The following is an 18454-nucleotide window of genomic DNA, read 5'->3' on the forward strand; positions in this document are numbered from 1 at the left end:
ACTCCAATAATTTATTTTGAGAAAAATTAAAAGTAGAAAAACCCATTTAGGTGTCAACTCTCCCCAAGTAGCAGGTAATCAGGGAACTGGTAAGTCCACCTGTCACTGACAGCCAGAGTCACAAAGAGAGGAGCCCTACAGGTAGAAAAGATGTCAGTGAGGAAAAAGGAGATTCGGGAGCTGAAGGAAAGAACTGTGCATGAAGGCCTGGGCATGACCACAGCTGACCATCATCTCAGGGTGTAAGTCACCGATGGGGCTGACATTCTAGCTCCCCATCCAAGATGCTGGTGAGTTGTGGCAGAACATGCACCATCTGGTACCTAGAAGTCAGTGTAATGTGGCTCTGGAGAACACAAGCCTGGTAGTCACAAGCCAGGTGGCCCAGGTAAAACCACTTAACCTCTCATTGCCTCATTTTCCCATCTGTGAAACAGATCACAACAGCATTTACTCCCCAGGACCATTGAGAGAATTAATGAAAACAGATTTGTGGTGGACACAGTGTCCTCTTTTCAGCATCCATTCAGGCTCAGCTGTTCAAGGCGCTAAACAGAAAATAGCAACTCCATTGCTGCCATCATGATTTTTGAATGGGTGGGTCTACTCTATTGAACACAAATGTGAAAGCACACAGAACCCATTCTGTGGCATTCTTCTAAAAGCATCTGCAGAGTGCATGTAGGACAGAAAGACAGAAGGGACCTTGGCACTTGGCCGATGTTGTTGGCCCTCTGCATGAATCAGTCCTGACAAACGCCTGATTTCTGGACTCAGAGATCTAATTTGTTATGTGATTGAACACATTTCCTTATTGCTTAACTCCTTTTAACAGGATTGTTTGACATTTGCAGCTGAAAGTATCTACCCTGGTCCAAAACTGTATCTAAAATGCTGCATACAGTGCACACAGAAAGCTCTTGAAAATTGAGAGCTGTTATTATTATACACAGGATACAATATAGGTACAGACCTCTGGCTGCAAACAGCATCAATATCATTTAACGGTAACCAGGCAACAGAAAATAATTTTTCCCTTTTTCTCTTTTTTCCCCTTTCATTTCTCTCATAGGAAAAAGAGGAAAATCACTAAGAAACCCAGCTGATTTAAAGGATTTTGTGAGCTTTCATCAGCAACAATTCCCAGACCATTCCCTGGTTTAGGGCAGTTTCAGGGCTTCCTCTCTCCCTCTCCCTTGACCTTTGTGTTTAAATAGTAAGAATAATAGCATGCCAGCCAAGGACAAAGGGCTAGACCCAGTGTTATCTCTTTGTGTTTGTTTCTCTTCATTTTAAGAGGCTTAAAAAATATAGAAAAAAGACAACACTGTAAAAGCACACATTTCATGTTGTGTTTACTTCATTTAATAAAATAAAAATTACAGAAAAAAGATTGAAGACTCTGACCAATCCTTTCTGGAGACAACTTTCAACTTGGGTTTGATTTATATTTTTACAGCCACTTTTTATTCATGCATCTGTGAGCAGAAAGTATTATTTTAACCATGTTTTTAAGATTTGCATAGGTGGTAAGTTATTCTAAAACTTGTTCTTTTCTTTGAATATTATGGCATTTGGATTTATTCACATTGATATATTGATCTAGTTCATTATTTCTACTCAGTTTAGAGCTTCAACATATACACATAAGAGATTTTATTTATCTGTTGCCTTATTAATGGACACTTGACTATCTTTAACTTTTTGCTATCATCCAAATTTAGCACCAACCACTAATCCAATATATATAAATCAGAGGGCATGTATGTAAATCTCTTTCACACTGAAATTTATGGTTTGAGCCTAAAGGAAGAAATATTTAACTCATCAACACATTTTTATTAAGCTTGGATGGTGCTGGAATCGAAAGATTGGGGCAGAGAATTTTGATTACCATCCCCAGACTTGCAAGAGGACATAGTCTATACCAGTGGTGGTGAATCTATGGCACGTGTGCTGCAGCAGTCTGTTTATATCATTCAAAGCTCTAAAAGGTTCACCATCACTGGTCTATACACTGTAGTCTAAAAAGCTGTCAGTTCACTTAAGAATCAGTATATTCATGGGCCGGGGATTTGGCTCAGTGGTGCCACCGCCACCTGCCTTGCAAGTGCAAGGTCCCGAGTTCAATCCCCGGTACCAAAAAAAAAAAAAAAAAAAAAGAGTCAGTGTATTCACCCAAGAAGATATGGCTAATTATGCAAGGCTGGAGATGCTGAGCATCTAATTAAAAGTACAGTGACCGGGGATTTAGCTCAGTGGTTCCGGCACCTGCCTCAAAAGTACAAGGTCCCAAGTTTGATCCCTGGTATAAAAGTACAGTGCATGCTGCAAGAGTTTAGGAGATAGGAGTTAGCAGGAAGGTGATCAGGAAGCAGAATGGTGTCCAGGTCTTGAAGGGTGAATAAAATTTCAGCAGGAGAAAGTAGGGAGGATACTCAAGGCAGGGCTATGATATGAGCAAAAGTAGGGAGGTGGGAAACACTGTAAAGTCCAAGCGAGGTGAAGGGAGACACTCAATCTCCATGATACTCCCTCTGCTCTGGGAAGAATAACAAATCCAGTTGGTAAGATTCCAAGACAATGGCAAACCTATACCTTGTGGGTGAGCCAGGAATGTTAAATTTCAATAGCTGATGCATTTGGGTGTGGTCCTCTTTTTAGCTTCTCTCTCTCAGGGGTAAGATAGGCAGGCCAGGGTTGCTCTAGGTTTGGGAACTGATTGTGCTTACATTCATTTTTCTTCTGTCATGAATATTTAGGTCCTCTGATTTATGCATTTTGGATTAGTGATTGGTGCTAAGCTTTAAGTTAGGCTGAGAGGAGGAAGCAGCCCGTGTAGGCCTGTTCTTAGGCCTAGGGTTTACGTTGGTTTCCTAGTCAGTGTTGCAGATTGGTAGACAAGTTGACAGAAAAATTTTGTGTAGAAGATGTAATACCTTGACTTGGCTTTTTGTTTTGTTTTGGCAGTACTAAAGATGGAACACAGGGCCTCAGGCATGCTAGGCAGTGCTTTACCAGTGAGCTGCATCCCTAGGCTTAAGGAATTGACTTGGAAGTGTAGGATTGAAATCAGATTATGATGGATATTGATGTCAGACTGTGGAATTTTGACTGATTACTAAGGGCAATTAAATTTCACTGCAGATTTTTGAGCAAGAAAGTGTGAAATCAAAAGATAGTCTAACAAGACCAGTCTGAATTAGAAAGGAACAAATCAAGAGGCCATGGAAGGCTAGGCGTAGTGGTGCACATCTGTAATCCAAGCTACTCTGGAGGCCGAGACAGGAAGAATGTAAGTTCAAGGCAGATCTGGGCAACTTAGTGAGGGCCTCTCTCAAAATAAAGTTTAAAAAGGGCTGAGGATGTAGCTCAGTGGAAGAGTGCTTGCCTAGCATGCACGAAGCCCTGGGTTCAATCCTCCATAGGAGAGAAAGAGAGAGAGAGAGAGAGAGAGAGAGAGAGAGAAAACTATGGAAGAAATTCAATGGGTGACTCACTAAAATTTTATTTCTGAAAGAGGCAGTGAATAAAATGGCTATGAAAATTTCCAAGACTTATTAAATAATGGATTGAAAGAAGGAAAAGAAATATGATTTCAATGTTTTCAGTCTACATGACAGATAACTAGAGAAATGAAAAATGAAGAAATAGATGTGGGATTCATTGCTATTAAGTCTGAGGCACTTACATTTCAGTTTCCTTTGTAAGAAAGGCAAGCCTGGTGCTGGGGAGAGGTGGGAGAATAGGGTGGTCGGGATGAAGAAAGGTCCCTGTGTTCCCAGCATTTTCACATATCCAGTAAGAACAGCTACCCTTCCTAAGGACTGACTGACTACCTTTGCTCACCACCCCTAGAATGCCCTTATATAGGCCAATCCATTGACACCTTATAGCAAGCAATGGGGGGGGTACTGCTGTTCCAATTTTCCAGATGAAGAAACTAAGGCTCAGAGAGTTTATATGTGTTGCTAAAGTGGCAGAGCTTCAAAGTGTTGAATCAGTGATACAAATGCAGTTAGCCTGGCCTGAGAATCATCTCCTAATTATACTCTCCCAGGCAACTTTATAAATTATGCACAATAGTTACAACTGCTACAGATGATTACTGTCTTCTCTGGATGCCATTTAAAAAGTAGGAAAGCTAGAAAATGGAATTATTTTAAAGATTACTAAAAAAATGATCCTGTCTTTTGATCAAGTAGTAAATAGTTGAAAGAGGTTAAGAGAAGTTATGTTGTAGGCACTACGAGGTGTGATCAAAATATACAGTAAATGTTTAAAAATTATCAGAGTAAAAGACACATTGATATTAAAGCCCTTCAAATTATTCCCCCTTGCTTCAGACACATTTATCTCATCATTCTTGCCACTTTCTGAGGCAGTTCTGGAAGTGCTCGCTCATGTCTTTATGAGATATAATCAAAAACAGGGTGGATGCTGCTGCTGAGTGCATCCAATGGAAATTCAGGCCTGTAAAAGCATTATGGCATGTTCTCATCCACCTTATTCACTGAATCTGGCGCCATGTGACTTCTGACTCTTTCCCAAAGTGAAAATGACTCAAATGCAAAGGTTTTGAATGGATTCAGATCAGGGAAGCCACCACAGTGCAACTAAGGACATTCATGAAAGAGGACCTCCAGAACTGCTTCAGAAAGTGACAAGAACAAACTTAAAAAATCAGACTTCCCAAATTTAAAGACCCACTCCAAAAATGGGCATCTGAAATGAGCAGACATTTCTCAGACAAAGAAGTATAAACAGCAAATAAACATGAAAAAATGTTCAACATTGCTGGTCATTTGAGAGATGCAAATGAAAACAACACTGAGATTTCACCTCACTCCAGAAATAATGGCTGCTATCAAGAAATAAACCAATAACAAATGCTAGCAGGGTTGCAGGGAAAAAGGAACCCTTCTCCACTGTGCATGGGAGTGTAGACTGGCACAACCATTGTGCAAATCAGTGTGGACATACCTCCAAAAAACTAGGATTAGAGGTCCCATTTGACCCAGCTATTTCCCTGTAGGGTATCTTTCCAAAATAATTAAAAGCATCATATCACAGTGATATATGTGCACCCATGTTTATAGTGGCTCAGTTTGCAATAGCTAGATCTTTGAAACAGCCCAAATGCCCATCAACCGGTGACTGGATAAAGAAGACTTTTTTTAAAAAAATAAAGTGAAGTACTACTCAGCCATAAAGAATGAGAAACTAGAGACATTATAGCTAAATGGATGCACATTGACACCATACTCTTAAGTGAAATAAATAGTACACACATATGTAAATATTGAATAGTTTCTCTGGTGTGAGAAACTGAAAGTGTAAATGAGAACCAAAATGTATAATAGATAATGTGAAATAGGAAGAAAAGGTCCAAAGGGGAAAGCAAAGTGGGAGTGGAGGGAGGAAAGAAGGGAAAGAAAAAAGTATGAGAAAAGAAGGAAAAAATTGAAGCAAAGTTTTTGAACATAGGGAGGCGTGGAGGGGTGGAAGAATGGGAAGGGGAATGGGGGAAAAACAAGAACCAAGATACATCATGTACAGGTACAAATGCCCAATGATAAATGTGATCATATTGTAGACCTAAAATGTACCGATAAACTTAGTGAATAAAAAAATTAAATTAAAAAGAGAGTGACAAGAACATTAGGATAGTGTGTTTGAAGTGAGGGAAAGGATTTTTGAGGGGAATTAATGGCAATGTGCCTTTTACTTTAATACATTTTTTGAAAATTAACATTCAGTGTATTTTTTTATTAACACCTCATATTTTTTTCTCTCCAAAGGCCTTAAAAGCCCTTTTTCTCCTTGTATCCTGGAGTGGGTGAGATGCTACCTTAGAATGTATTTCCTACACCTGCGTTTTCCAGCCACAGTCTGTTCATGCACCTGTCATCCTTATGAGACCATGGGACCCTGAAAGGCTGGGTACTTCTTGGCGCCTTTTAAAGAGCTTAATATAATGTCTTATTGGATAAAGGGAGAAATAAATAACTGACCACTTACATATGGGCTGTGAGGTATTCCAAACCTTGGATATGTGTCTGAGAAAGTTTCCTAGTTGATGGTATCCAGCCTGAGTCCTGAAGGAGGAACTGAGCTATCGGGAATGGCTAGGATGAAGGTTGTCTGGGTAGGGGGACCAGCTCATGCAAAAACAGGTGCGGTGTAATCAGAGAATGTCCGCTGTCACTGTGGCTGGAGGACAGAGCACAGAGTGAGGTGGGATGTGAAACTAAAGAGAAACAGGGGCCACACTACAAAAACTTTATGTGCCACAAGAAGGAGCTTGGATTTGTGCTAACGGCAATGGAGAGTCATTGAAGAACAGGAGTTCCTGCTGCAACAAAACACAGAAGCCATCTTTGCTTGGACTCTCTAGGACCTTGGGCTGGGTGACAGCCACAGGGGTGGGGTCAGGTGAGTCAAGCATCACAAAGCACAGTGGGGTGTTGGGAAGTCAGGAGCCTTCTCCAGAATCAAAACAGTGTTTTTCTTTTGCATTTGTGAGATAGGAAACTCCCAGGTAGCTAAACATTTAGGAGCCCAGACAAAATATTTATCACTGAAATCTATACAATGAAAGGAACTAAAGTAACCAGTCATTTAACAAATATCTGTTAGGCATTCAGAAGCCAGAAACAGATAAGACCCACGACCATCTTTCTAGGATCCAGGATGAACAAACAATGCAATAAAGTGTGGTTAGTACAGGGTAAAGAGGGTGCAGGAAGGAGGGTTAAATTTGGGTCACCTGAAAACTAAGGGGAAATGACCAGAGTGGAGGAGTCTGATAGACCTTAGCTGTGAGATATGAGTAGAAACTCCTAGGGTAAAGTAGAGAGGAAGGATGTTCCACATCTACGTGTTTGCACAGAACAGCTTGTATCTGTTGTGCAACTATAGGTAGTTTGCCTGCGAGGAAGGGAAAAAGAGGGTGTAGTATTGAGCTGAATATAAAGTGAGAAATAGGAGCCACATCTCAGAGGGCTTTTGATGGGAGTTCAGGGCTGGGCAGGTGTGTGTGTGTGTGTGTGTGTGTGTGTGTGTGTGCGCGCGCTATCCTCCAAAATGGAAAATCACAATATAAACAGTATCCTTTCCTGAAAAAAAATTAGAGGAATAGCATACATATGGTAAAAATTCAATGCTTAGGATGAGCACTATTCTACTTTGCCCAGAACAATAACATCAGTTTTAAAGCCTGGATAGTTCCAAGTTATCCAGGACAAGTTGAGCATCTCACACGGAGTGTAATGTTCGACATTTATGCATCACGTACCCAGCACTGAGATCAAGCCCAAAAGGTTTCCTTCTTTTCCTTTCTTATTAGTCAACACTCTCTTCCCAAAGTAGCCAGTATTCCCAAATCTCTCACCATAGACTAGTTTTTGCCTCTTTTCAAACTTTATTTAAATAGAACTATACATCAGTCAACTATATGTCTGTGAGATTCATCTTGATATTACTAGTTTGTTCCATTTCACTGCTGTGTAAATATCATACCTCAATTTATCTATTCACCTCTTAATAAGCATTTGGAATGAGTGGAGATTTGGTGATTATGCATAAGTTGTTCTGCATATTCTTGCATATGTCTTTGGTGAGTACTTGTACCGTTTCTGTTGGGCAAATACTCAGGAGTGGAATTGCAGCTCTGTAGAATATGTTTAATTTTGGTTTTAGTAGCACCTCCAAACTGTTTCCCAAAAATGATTTGTATCATTCTATACTTAACAACAATTTCAAGAGTTCTTGTTTCTCTACATTCCCATCAACACCTGATATAGTTTGTCTTAAATTTTAGCTATTTTACTGGGTGGAAAATCACATCTCCTGGGTTCAGTTTGCATTTCTCTCATGGCTGATGATGTTAAGAATATTTTATCCCAAATCTTTTGTCCATTTAAAAATTGGATTATTTGCTTTGCTTTTTATTGTTCTTCAGTATTACTTACATATTCATAACACATGTCCTTTGTCATGTATGTATAATATAATTTTCTACCAATCCGTGACTTACCTTTTTATTTTCTTAATATCTTTTGAAGAACAAAAAGCAGAGTTTTTATTTTGAGTTATAATCTATCCATTTTTTCCTATTGTGAGTTTTAACCTTGCCTAACAGCTTAGCACATGGGTGTAAAGATATTCATTTTCCTCCATAAGTTTTATTTTTTTCCCTTTTGCTTTTAAGTCTGTGATCTATCCCAAATAAATTTTCATTATAGTTTCAATAGGGACTGGTGTTTATTTTCTTCTCAGGTTGATATTGTGTTGTTTCTGCACAATTTGTTGAAAATTCCCCGTCAAAATTTTGGGATTTCATCAAAAATCAATTGATCATATATGTGCAGGTCTACTGATGGGCTCAAATATGTTCTGTAGATCTATTCTTTGTGCTAATAGTACAGGGAATTGATTGCTATGATTTTGTAGTAACTCTAAAAATCAGGTAATTCAAGTTTTCCAGATTTGTTATCCCCTACTCATCAGAATTGTATAGGTTACTCTACATTCTGTGCATGTCTATGTAAATTTTAGAATTTTGTTAATTTCAACAAAAAAACCTAATGGAAATTTGAATGGTATTACATTTCCTTTATAGACATAGTGGGAAAAAATTAATATCTTAAACAAAACATTGAATCTTTCAATTCATGAACTTGATATATCTATCCATTTTTTTAGGGCTTTAAATTTTTCTTTCAATGATGTTTTATAGATTTAGTCTTGTGCATCTTATTTTAATTTTATTCATAGACATTTGCTATTTTTAATGCAACTATAAAATAGCTTTTAGTTTTTTCATTTCCTAATTTTTTTGTGCTAGTATATATAAGCAATTTCTATATTGATCTTGTAAAGAGTGATATTGTTAAATTATTTATTAATTTTAGTAGTTCTTATATTAATTATTTTGAATTATTTATCTTTACAATCATATAGCCTGTAAATAAGGCTAGTTTTATCTTTTCCTTTCCAATTTTACACTTTTTTTGGCCAAGTTTATTCTATTGGTTTGGTGCTACAATACAATATTAATAATTTAATGGTACTAGACATCTTTGTTTTATTGCTAAACTCAGAAGAAAGCATGTAATACATTATCATTAAATATAATTTTTGCTTGTAAAACATTTTCCCTTATTCCTAGTTTGCTGAGAGTTTTTATTAAAAAATGAACGTTGGATGTTGTATCCTGTTCAAATTTCTTATCCTACTTTTATTGAGATAATTATACAGTGTGATAATTGTATTGTATTGTATGGCTCTGTTAATATGGAGGTTTACATTGATTTATTTTTGAATGTTAACTCACCTTTCATTTCTAGAATATAGCTATTATGTATTATCTTTAAAAAAAAAAAAATATATATATATATATAGGTACTGGGGATTGAACTTGGGACCTTGCACTTGCGAGTCAGGTGCCGGAACCACTGAGCTAAATCCCCGGCCCCTCTTTTAAAATATATTGATGGGTTTAATTTACCAAAGTTTTGTTTAGAACTTTCATCCATGGTCATAAGTAAATTGATCTGTGATTTTCCTTTCTTGACATGTCATTCTCAGGTGTTCACCTGGTGACACTGTAGAGAATGAATTAGATGGGACAAAATCCATCAGTGAGGTGATTAGGAGCCCATTACAATAATTTAGGCAAAGACAATAATGACCTAGACAAGAAAGTGTTTTAAGGAGTTTGAAGAAAGAATAAGATGGAAGAGTAAGAAAGGAAAACTGTGGCTCAACAATTAAGTGACATTGTAAAATACTGATTCAAAAATATTTATCGAGTACCTACTATATGCCAGGTACTGGTTACAATAGTCAGCAAATAGACATGGCCCCTGTCTTAGTGATAGCGGTTACCTGGGATTGCTGTCAGGACTAGTAAGATGTATCTAAGAAGGTTAACTCTCTTCCAGGCCTAGTGCTTTCCACCAGATTGCAGCTCTGACCTCCTCTCCATTGTATAATTGTTTTAACCAAAGCATGTGGTGCTAGCATACATATCCTCATATCTAACTTTCTGAGTCACTGCAAGGGCCAGATTCTTCCAGGAAGCTCTTATTGATTTAAAATTTTTATAAGATTAAGCTGAACCCTCATAAATTTCCTTGGTTTGGCTTAAAACTATATGCACTAGCAGATGGCTATTCCAAAAATCAGTATGCTTTCCTTTTAAAATGGGACTGGGTATTCTGTCATGGTGCCATTGTAATCTGTTGGGCATTAGCACCTTCTACTTGAGATAGGACAGGCCAAAGTGTGTTGATAATAGCTTCTTCAAGTCACTTTAATCACCTTAGTCAAAAGCAAAGGATAGAAGAAGCTTGGAATCTGGATTCACTGGTTTGCTTTCATGTCCTTCTTTGGAGCTGTAGAATGTTGGGCTGAAACATTTTAGAGAGGAAGAAATTAAGACTCAGAGAAATAGATTGACTTGCAAAATCACCCAGCTACTTTTACATATACCTGTGACTACAGTCCAGGTCATTCCACTGCTCTTTCTTCTAATATCAGCACATTTGTTTCAGAGGATTGAGAGTCAAGGATCTAGTTCTATCTGCTGTATTTTCTGGAAAACAATATAACTTTAGTTTTGTTCCAAATCAATCACTTCTGGTTCAAATCCCCTCTCTATTTATAAATTATATGGGAAATCTCTGTATCTTCCACCCCATTTGCTATGAAACTAAAAACTTCTCTAAAAAATACAGTCTGTTTAAAAAAATAAATTCTGTGTGTGGCACTGGGAGCCCACTGGATGTTCTGCATTAGGTCTGAGAGAGGTAGCAGGGTGGTGTGCACTGAGGGATAGATGGAACCTGAGCTTTGACCCAGCTCTGTCACTAACTATGAGCCCTGACCTCTGTTTCCGCAGCTACAAATAGGGCCAAGGAGCTTGAGGTGCACAGCTCCATTGAGATCTAAGATTTTATGGTCTTCAGGGAAGGTGTTTTTTATAGGTTCTATCTTCTTGAGAGAAATACTGTGTTTTAGCTTGTATCTAGATGTTCCCCAAAGCCTCATGAGCTCATAGGTGGGGCTTCTCAGAGGTAGTTGAATCTCAGGTGTGTGAATATGGATTATGGATATGTGGCAACTGGATCACCTCACTGATTGGATTAGCATAGTTCTGGATGTGGCTCAATGGATTTACTAAAGACAGAAGGCCCACCCTGGGTGTAGGTGGTACCATCCAGTGGGCTTGTAACCTGGATGGGGTAAAAGGGTAAGAAAAGCTCCCTGCTTCTGCTTCCTGCCTACCCTGCCATGGACTGTTTCTTATCTGCCATGTCCCTCTGCTATGCTGCCCTGCCTTGGAGCCAGCTGACTATGGACTGAAACCTCTACAAACTGTGAGTTAAAATAAACTTTTCCTCCTTTAACTTGTGGGTGTCAGGTATTTTTTCTCAGCAGTGAAAAAAACTAATATATACTATGTCTTGGAATAAAAGGGTAGCTACACACACAGAAAGGATCCTGTTTCTTCAATGGAGGCCCAGGGTTCTATCCAGTTTCTTTGACTGAGTCCAGGAATATTGCCATGATCCAGCCAAGATTTCATTCCAAAACAGAGTAGGGCTCTGTGTTTTGGGCCTTCCTCAGAGCAGGTGAAGGCGCTGCTAGTTGGTCAACAAAATCTTTCTTTGTGTGTCCCACAACCCAGCCTCTCCTCCATAGAACCAGTTCCTTCCTGGGAGGAGCATTAGCCATCATAGGCTTTGATATTCAGGCCCAAGGTGACTTCATCTCGTGCTTACCTGGTTGTCCCTTCTTCCCTCCCTTCTCACTAGACACACCCAGGGTGATGGCCCGCTCAGTTTGGAAGATGTGTTTGCCTTCTTTTCACAGCTTGTGGCAGACAGTGATTCCACCTAAAGCAGAGGGTTATTTTTAACCTCCTCCACAGATTCCCAGTCTCTCACCTTCTGTCCTGGGCCTAAAGCTTGCACCCCCCTCCCTTGTCAGATTCAGAGACCAAGTCTCTTCAAGAGAGTGGGAGGCCTCAGTCCCAGGGTGTCTAATGGGTCAGGTTCCAGGATTATACTTCTCAAACTCCTTTAAATTCAGATACAGGTGTGTTCAGTCTCCTATATCAGCCCTATTTGGCAGGGGAAGGAATTTAAAAACTCTGGCTGCTTTTAAGCCTTCAATCAGCAAAAGCATTTGGTAGAATCAAGCAAGTTTTCAAGGTTTCCCTTCTACTTATCTAACAAAATACCAAGCCCCAGTACTCCAATCTAAACGGCTTCTGACTCGGACACACAGCACCCTGAGTAGCTGCATGCTGCCTTGCTACAGGAGACAGCCTATCTACTTAGTGCTCCTCGTCATCAGAGGAGTAATTTATTTCCCTTGGTCTCTTTCCATTAAACCCATTGCCCAAATCTTTCATTTTTTTCCTAAGTGTTTTCACACCTTTACTTATGTGCTAGTCATGGATTCTGACAAGTGATATAGAGTCAAAGATTCAAGTCAGATCAGAATATTACAAGAACTCCCACCTCCACCCCATGCTCCACTGCCTCCAGGCACGGGCAGGGTAGGCACTAGGGGACTAGGATCTTTAGAGTAAGGGCATGCAGTTCCCTTCCTCTCCTCTTTGGTAGAGTTTTCCACAGAAGCCAGGAGCCAGGATGAGGACAGGCTCTTTTTGCTCAGGATCTTTGCAGGGGGTCCATAGCTTATAGAGGATGGATGCTAAAAAGAATATGACATGGGAAAGAGCACTTGTCCATCCCAACTGGGAGAGTGGCTTGCTGTGTACATCAAATTGAGAAGAGCAGTTCAACCACAAAGAAAGAATTGCCTTCCAGGTAGTCAGCTAGGCCTCTCTGGACCTGGTCTGTGCTGGGCAGCACCTGGTGTCCTGAGCCCCCTGGGGAATTCAGCCCTTTGCTGGCACAATCCTAGGGTATTAGGTGAAGCCTTGGAGAAGGTGGGTAAGGCTTCTGCTTGGTCATGTTCTTCTCAGTCTAATTTATATCATGGGAAAGACAAGGCCTATAGCACAAAGCCCAGGAGATGAAAGTCCATTATGAAAAAAAAAGCCCATTAAAAGAGCTATTCAGCTATGTGTGTGTATGTGCACACCTATGAGAAAATATTTATTATATTTGTGCCTTGTATTTTAAGGTAATGGAACATATCAAAAACATTCTCTTTGCTCATTCTTTTCCTACACTGACAAGCCCATGGATACACTGATATATATTCCTGCAATGAAAACTGTGTCTTTCTTTAGTGCATCAATCAAACAGAGCTGTCTGGAGTCTCTTATTCAATATCCTATTTCCCTTAAGATCCAGGAGAGGAGACTCGGACATACTCACTGCAGCATGGGGATACAGAGCAGCTTGCAACAGCTTCCTCCTCCTGCCTACCTCTGCTCCTGCCATGGCCTCCAAGGAGCCATGGAAAAGAAGAGGGTGATTCAGCTTGGGAGCTGGGAGCAGAATGAGAGTTCATCCTGAGGTCAGCCTAGGCCCAAGGTGATGGGGGAGGAACAGCTGTGGCTGGCCAACTTCCCAGGAAAAAGTCCTAGAGTCAGGACACAATGGGGGCATCTGTGGAAATGGTCTTTGGCGGCACCATTCTCCACTCCATCTCTCCATGGCATTCTGAATCTTCTCTTCCCCCTCCACCAGAGTCCAGTAAAATGACACTCAGGAAATCAATCATTTCCAGCTTTGCACAAATTTAAGCCAATCTATTGTCTCTCTCAGGGTCATTTGCATTGCAGGCTTTAGCCTTGATAGCTAAGTAAAAGTCGTTTCCGTCTCGCAAAGGAATAACACACGAATAGGAGAGAAATTTCAGGGCAGGAATATCTTTTGGACTTTGGAACTTTAGCTTAATTTCGAGGGCTGCCTTGCTCAATAAAGGAATAGGGAGCTGCATTCAAGGTTTGCCTGTTTCTGTTGGAAACTTTTCACCAATTGTATCAGTAGTACCTGAAAATTTCCCTGTTTATCTGAAGGTGAAAGCATTTCCTTTCCAAGTCACTATTTCCAGACAGTTGCCTAGGAGAGGGCAATGCAGTGGCTGTGTTGCTGTGGAGCTGGTTACCAGGGTGCTTGTGGGTCCTTAGGGTCCAGGTCTTTGTGTGTCATGAACAAAGAGTTGGATGAGTCACACAAAAGATACAAATGAACAAGCAAGCAAACTTTACTGAGGTGATCGTGTGCTCAGAAGACTGGGTTCACGCTAGAAAGGGAATTGGCATGGGTGAAGGTGTCTTATTTGTGGTCAAGAGACCAAGTCCCTCCCACAGGGCTGTCCCACGCATGTTTGACAGCTCCTGTTGAGTCACACTCTCTGTGCTAACTGCATATGTACTTACCTGTAATTCACTCTGTTATTGGATCCATGAGATGCAGCCCATATGGATGAGTAGATAATGAGTTTGTCCATGACCAAGGGTTTCTTTTGGATACTTTGAGGTGTTTCTGTGCTTGTGCTTGAGTTGGGGATTTGCCCAAGAACTAATTAAGGAGCTACTGTTTGCCTGTAGCTATTGTTTGGAAGTTAAAGAGGTGGGTTTCTGGGCAGGACCTGGACCCTTAAAGATTGATGGGGGAGCTGGTCCTTAGCCTGTGGTTCATAGGAAGGCAGCCCTGGCCTGTGTAACTACTATTCTAGCTGGACATTTTCACATCCTAAACATCTCAGACCTGGGACAAAGAACAGGATAATTTTAATGTTCAGAAGAGGAAAGTGTGATGGAAAAAGACTTATGATTAAAGCCAGGAGACTTGAGCCCCCTAACAGGTATTTGGCAGGGAGGAAACAGTGTCACCTTTGGCTGTAAGAGGATCCTTTTAGGACCATTTGGTTTTCACAGGGCTGTTGCGAGGTAGAAGACTGAATGTGAAAGGACTTTTAAAATGGCAAGTCCTATAAAAATATAAGTTATGATATTTGGATTTTCAAGGCATCATCCCTTTGCTCATTAGCCCCTTCAGAGCCCTGGGCCTACAATTCTGGCACCTGGCACTAGAGGGCAGTGTTGCTTATCAACCTGCCTGACCCAGGAATCCTCCCCTGCTTTGGCACATATACCTGAAGCCTCATTGCCCTTCCTTGGGATTTTGCATGCATGCGGGGACCCGTGGGGGATACTGGAATACATATCTGCTTCCCGTCAGAGCCTTCTCCCTGAATGTGGTTAGGGTGCCCAAGAATAAATTTTTAAATAAATCAAATCACGGACTCTTCCTGACGTCACTTGGATGAATTGACTTTACTCTCATCCACTGGTTCTATCCTGTTCTTTCACAACGTCAAACTTTTCTATCTCAGGTGAACATGTAATGTGCTAGGCTCTCTCCAAACTTTCCCTTAGTCATCCAAATAGTTTGCAGTGGTCAGATCCAAAATATGGCATCTCAGGCCACTGTTTCCTCTAGCTAATTGGCAACATTTGGCTCTCATTTGATTTTATTTGTCGTTGCATGTGGGGGGGGATGCTGAGGATTGAACTTGGAACCTCACCTGTGCCAAGCAAGTGCCCTATTGCTGAGCTACACTCCTAGGCCAGTGCCTCATTTTAAAAGAGAAAACTTTTAATGTAATATAGGCAATAAGCTCTGAAGCACATCCCTCATGGATCTACTTTAATGGCAGGAAATGAGGAGTAACTTCAAACCCAGTCACCTGGGTACTGGAGGTACTGCAGTCACAGGTGAGATCTCAGCTCAGAGACACACGTAGGAGGTTTTCCCACTACCCCTTCCTCTGACTTTGGTGCCAGCCGTGGATACTAAGAAATTTTAGTTCTTTCTTTTCTTTCTTTCTTTCTTTCTTTCTTTCTTTCTTTCTTTCTTTCTTTCTTTCTTTCTTTCTTTCTTTCTTTCTTCCTTCCTTCCTTCCTTCCTTTCTTTCTTTCTTCCTTTTTTTGTACCAGGGATGGAACTCTGGGCCTTGCGCTTGCCAGGCAGGTACAGCACCACTGAGCCACATCCCTGGCCCCTGCTCTTTATTTTTCTTCATTATTTCATCTCTACTCTCCTCTGTCTCCAGAGTTGAGGGTAAGGGTACCATTTCCTCTGTGGTATCATTCCTACTTGATACATTTGGAATGTGACCCCAAAGTTCATGTGTGGGGAACTGAATCCCCAAAACAATAGTGTTGTGAAGATGAGCCTGGTAAGAGCTGATTGGGTCACGGGGTCTCTGCCCTTGTGAATGAATTAATGTCATTATTGTGAAAGTAATTGGAGAGTAGCCTTGTTATATAGTGAGTTTGGCCCTCTCTTTCTTTCCTACACTTGTACTTTTTGGCCTTTCTGCCTTTTGCCATGGGATAGCCTGGCACAAAGGTGTTTGGTGGATGCCAGGACCAGGCTATTGAACTTCACTGCCTCCAGAGTCACGGGCCAAATATATTTATTTTCTTTATCCATTACCCAGTTTCAGATAGTCTATTATAGCAGCAAATAATGGTCTAAGACATTGCACTGCCTGAACGCTGGGGACTGAAGAGTAGGCTCCTAATGGTCACACAAAGGTAGACTCAGACTCAAGTTACAGTGGGACTCAGGTGCCTGATCTTCTAAAAGGTGTCCAATGGGCGAGGAGCCACATGGACAGCTGAGGTCTGGGGGACTGATGTGAGTACCCCTCAAGGGGGAAGCTCGGGCTGTGGCCCTAGATATCTGTTATGTGTCTGAAAGCCGAATCAAGGACTATCTTAGTTACTTTTCTCTCTGAGACAAAATGCCTGACACCCAAAGTTAAAGGAGGAAAGGTTCATTGCAGCTCACAGTTTGTAGAGGTTTCAGTTCATAGTTGGCTGGCTCTGAGGTAGGGCGGCATGGCTGAGGAGCATTGAAGCACAGAGGATAAGCAGCAGCAGTGATGAGCAACAAGCGTCAAGCAATAGATCCTTTCTGTCCCTTTATATTGTATGCAATATAAGGGTGAGTAATACTCACAACCAGGGTAGGGCACCCTTAATCCTACCCAGAACCATGCCAGACCAATCAGTAATTTAGTAATTTAGTAATCACACACCCCTAATCCCAGCATCACACTCTCCCGATCCAGCCACCTTGGAAAAGCCCCACCTATGATTGCATGAGTCTTTGGGGGACATTTAGACACAGGCCATAGGAGGGACCCTTTCCTTAGAGGAAAACTGAGGAAGCATTCAGGGTAGAGCAGCCTCCAACCCGTGAACATCTGGCCCAATGCTATGTGTTGCCATCTGAAATGGTTTGTGTCTAGTAGTCCCTCCAAAGCCTCATTCAGTCTCAGATGGGGCTTTTTCAGAGATGACTGAACCTAGAGTGTGTGATGCTGGAATTAAGGATGTGTGGTTACTAAATCAGTGCACTGATTGGCATGGCACCACCCTAGTCCCAGTAGTCTGGATAAGATAAAAGGGGTAGAAAGATGCTGTTAAGTTTCCCTTGTTGCTTTTGCTACTGTGTGGGTGCCATGAACTGTTTCTCCTCTGTGAGGCCCCTCTGCCATGTGCATTTGCAGCCAGCTGATTATGGAACCAAAACCTCTACAAACTGTAAACTAAATAAACTATTCCTTTCTCCCTCAACTTTGGGTGTTGGGTATTTTGTCTCAGCAATGAGAGAAAAATAACTAACATATCATCTTATGGAACTCCTAAAGCCCCTTCTAAGAAGGCTTCCATGCAGAATCAGACCCAGGCTGGATCCAGGAGGCAAGGGAAGGCAAACTATTCCTTTTAGAGCTGGTATCCCCACCTCTCCAGGCCAGTTGTGGCCTGTTAGCAGATGGGCCACACTGCAGAAGGTGAGCAGCAGGCCAGCAAAGCTTCATCTGTATTTACAGCCACTCTCATCACTCCCATCACAGCCTCAGCTCCACCTCCTGTCAGATCAGCAGCAGCATTAGATTCTCATCAGAGTGGGAACCCTTCTGTGAACTGCACATGTGAGGATCTAGGTTGTCTGCTCCTTTGAATCATCCTGAAATCCCCACACACAGATCTCACCCCCTCTGTTCCGGAAAAGTTGTTTTCCACAAGACCAGTCCTCAGTGCCAAAATGACTATTGTTTTGGAGCAACCATAAAATAAAGTCTACTCACTGTGGGATCAGTCTTTCTGTGCAGGAAACCAGCTCCAGCCACAAATGTTGACGAAAAGGTGCTAAGGTTCCATCATTCATTTGCCTCTTAACAAAGTCCAGAAACCAAGATGCTTAAAAGAATGACAGTCAATAGTAGAGAGAACCAGAAAACAGAAGCTCAGGCTGAGATGAAAACACTTTTTGGAAGCAGCAGAAAACACCAATTTATTTGCTTACTTACAGATGCAATATATGCCTCCTTCTTCCAAATTGTATCAACTTATTTATTCATCCAAATATTTATCAAGTACTTGCTGCATGCCAGAACTTGTGAACAAGACCAGAATCAAATCCTGCCTTAACGGAGCTCAGAG

The sequence above is a fragment of the Heterocephalus glaber genome, unplaced genomic scaffold (genome assembly GCF_053883595.1).
Source record: "Heterocephalus glaber isolate CG9 unplaced genomic scaffold, H.glaber_assembly_v1.0 deba00001788, whole genome shotgun sequence".
Lineage (NCBI taxonomy): Eukaryota > Metazoa > Chordata > Mammalia > Rodentia > Bathyergidae > Heterocephalus > Heterocephalus glaber.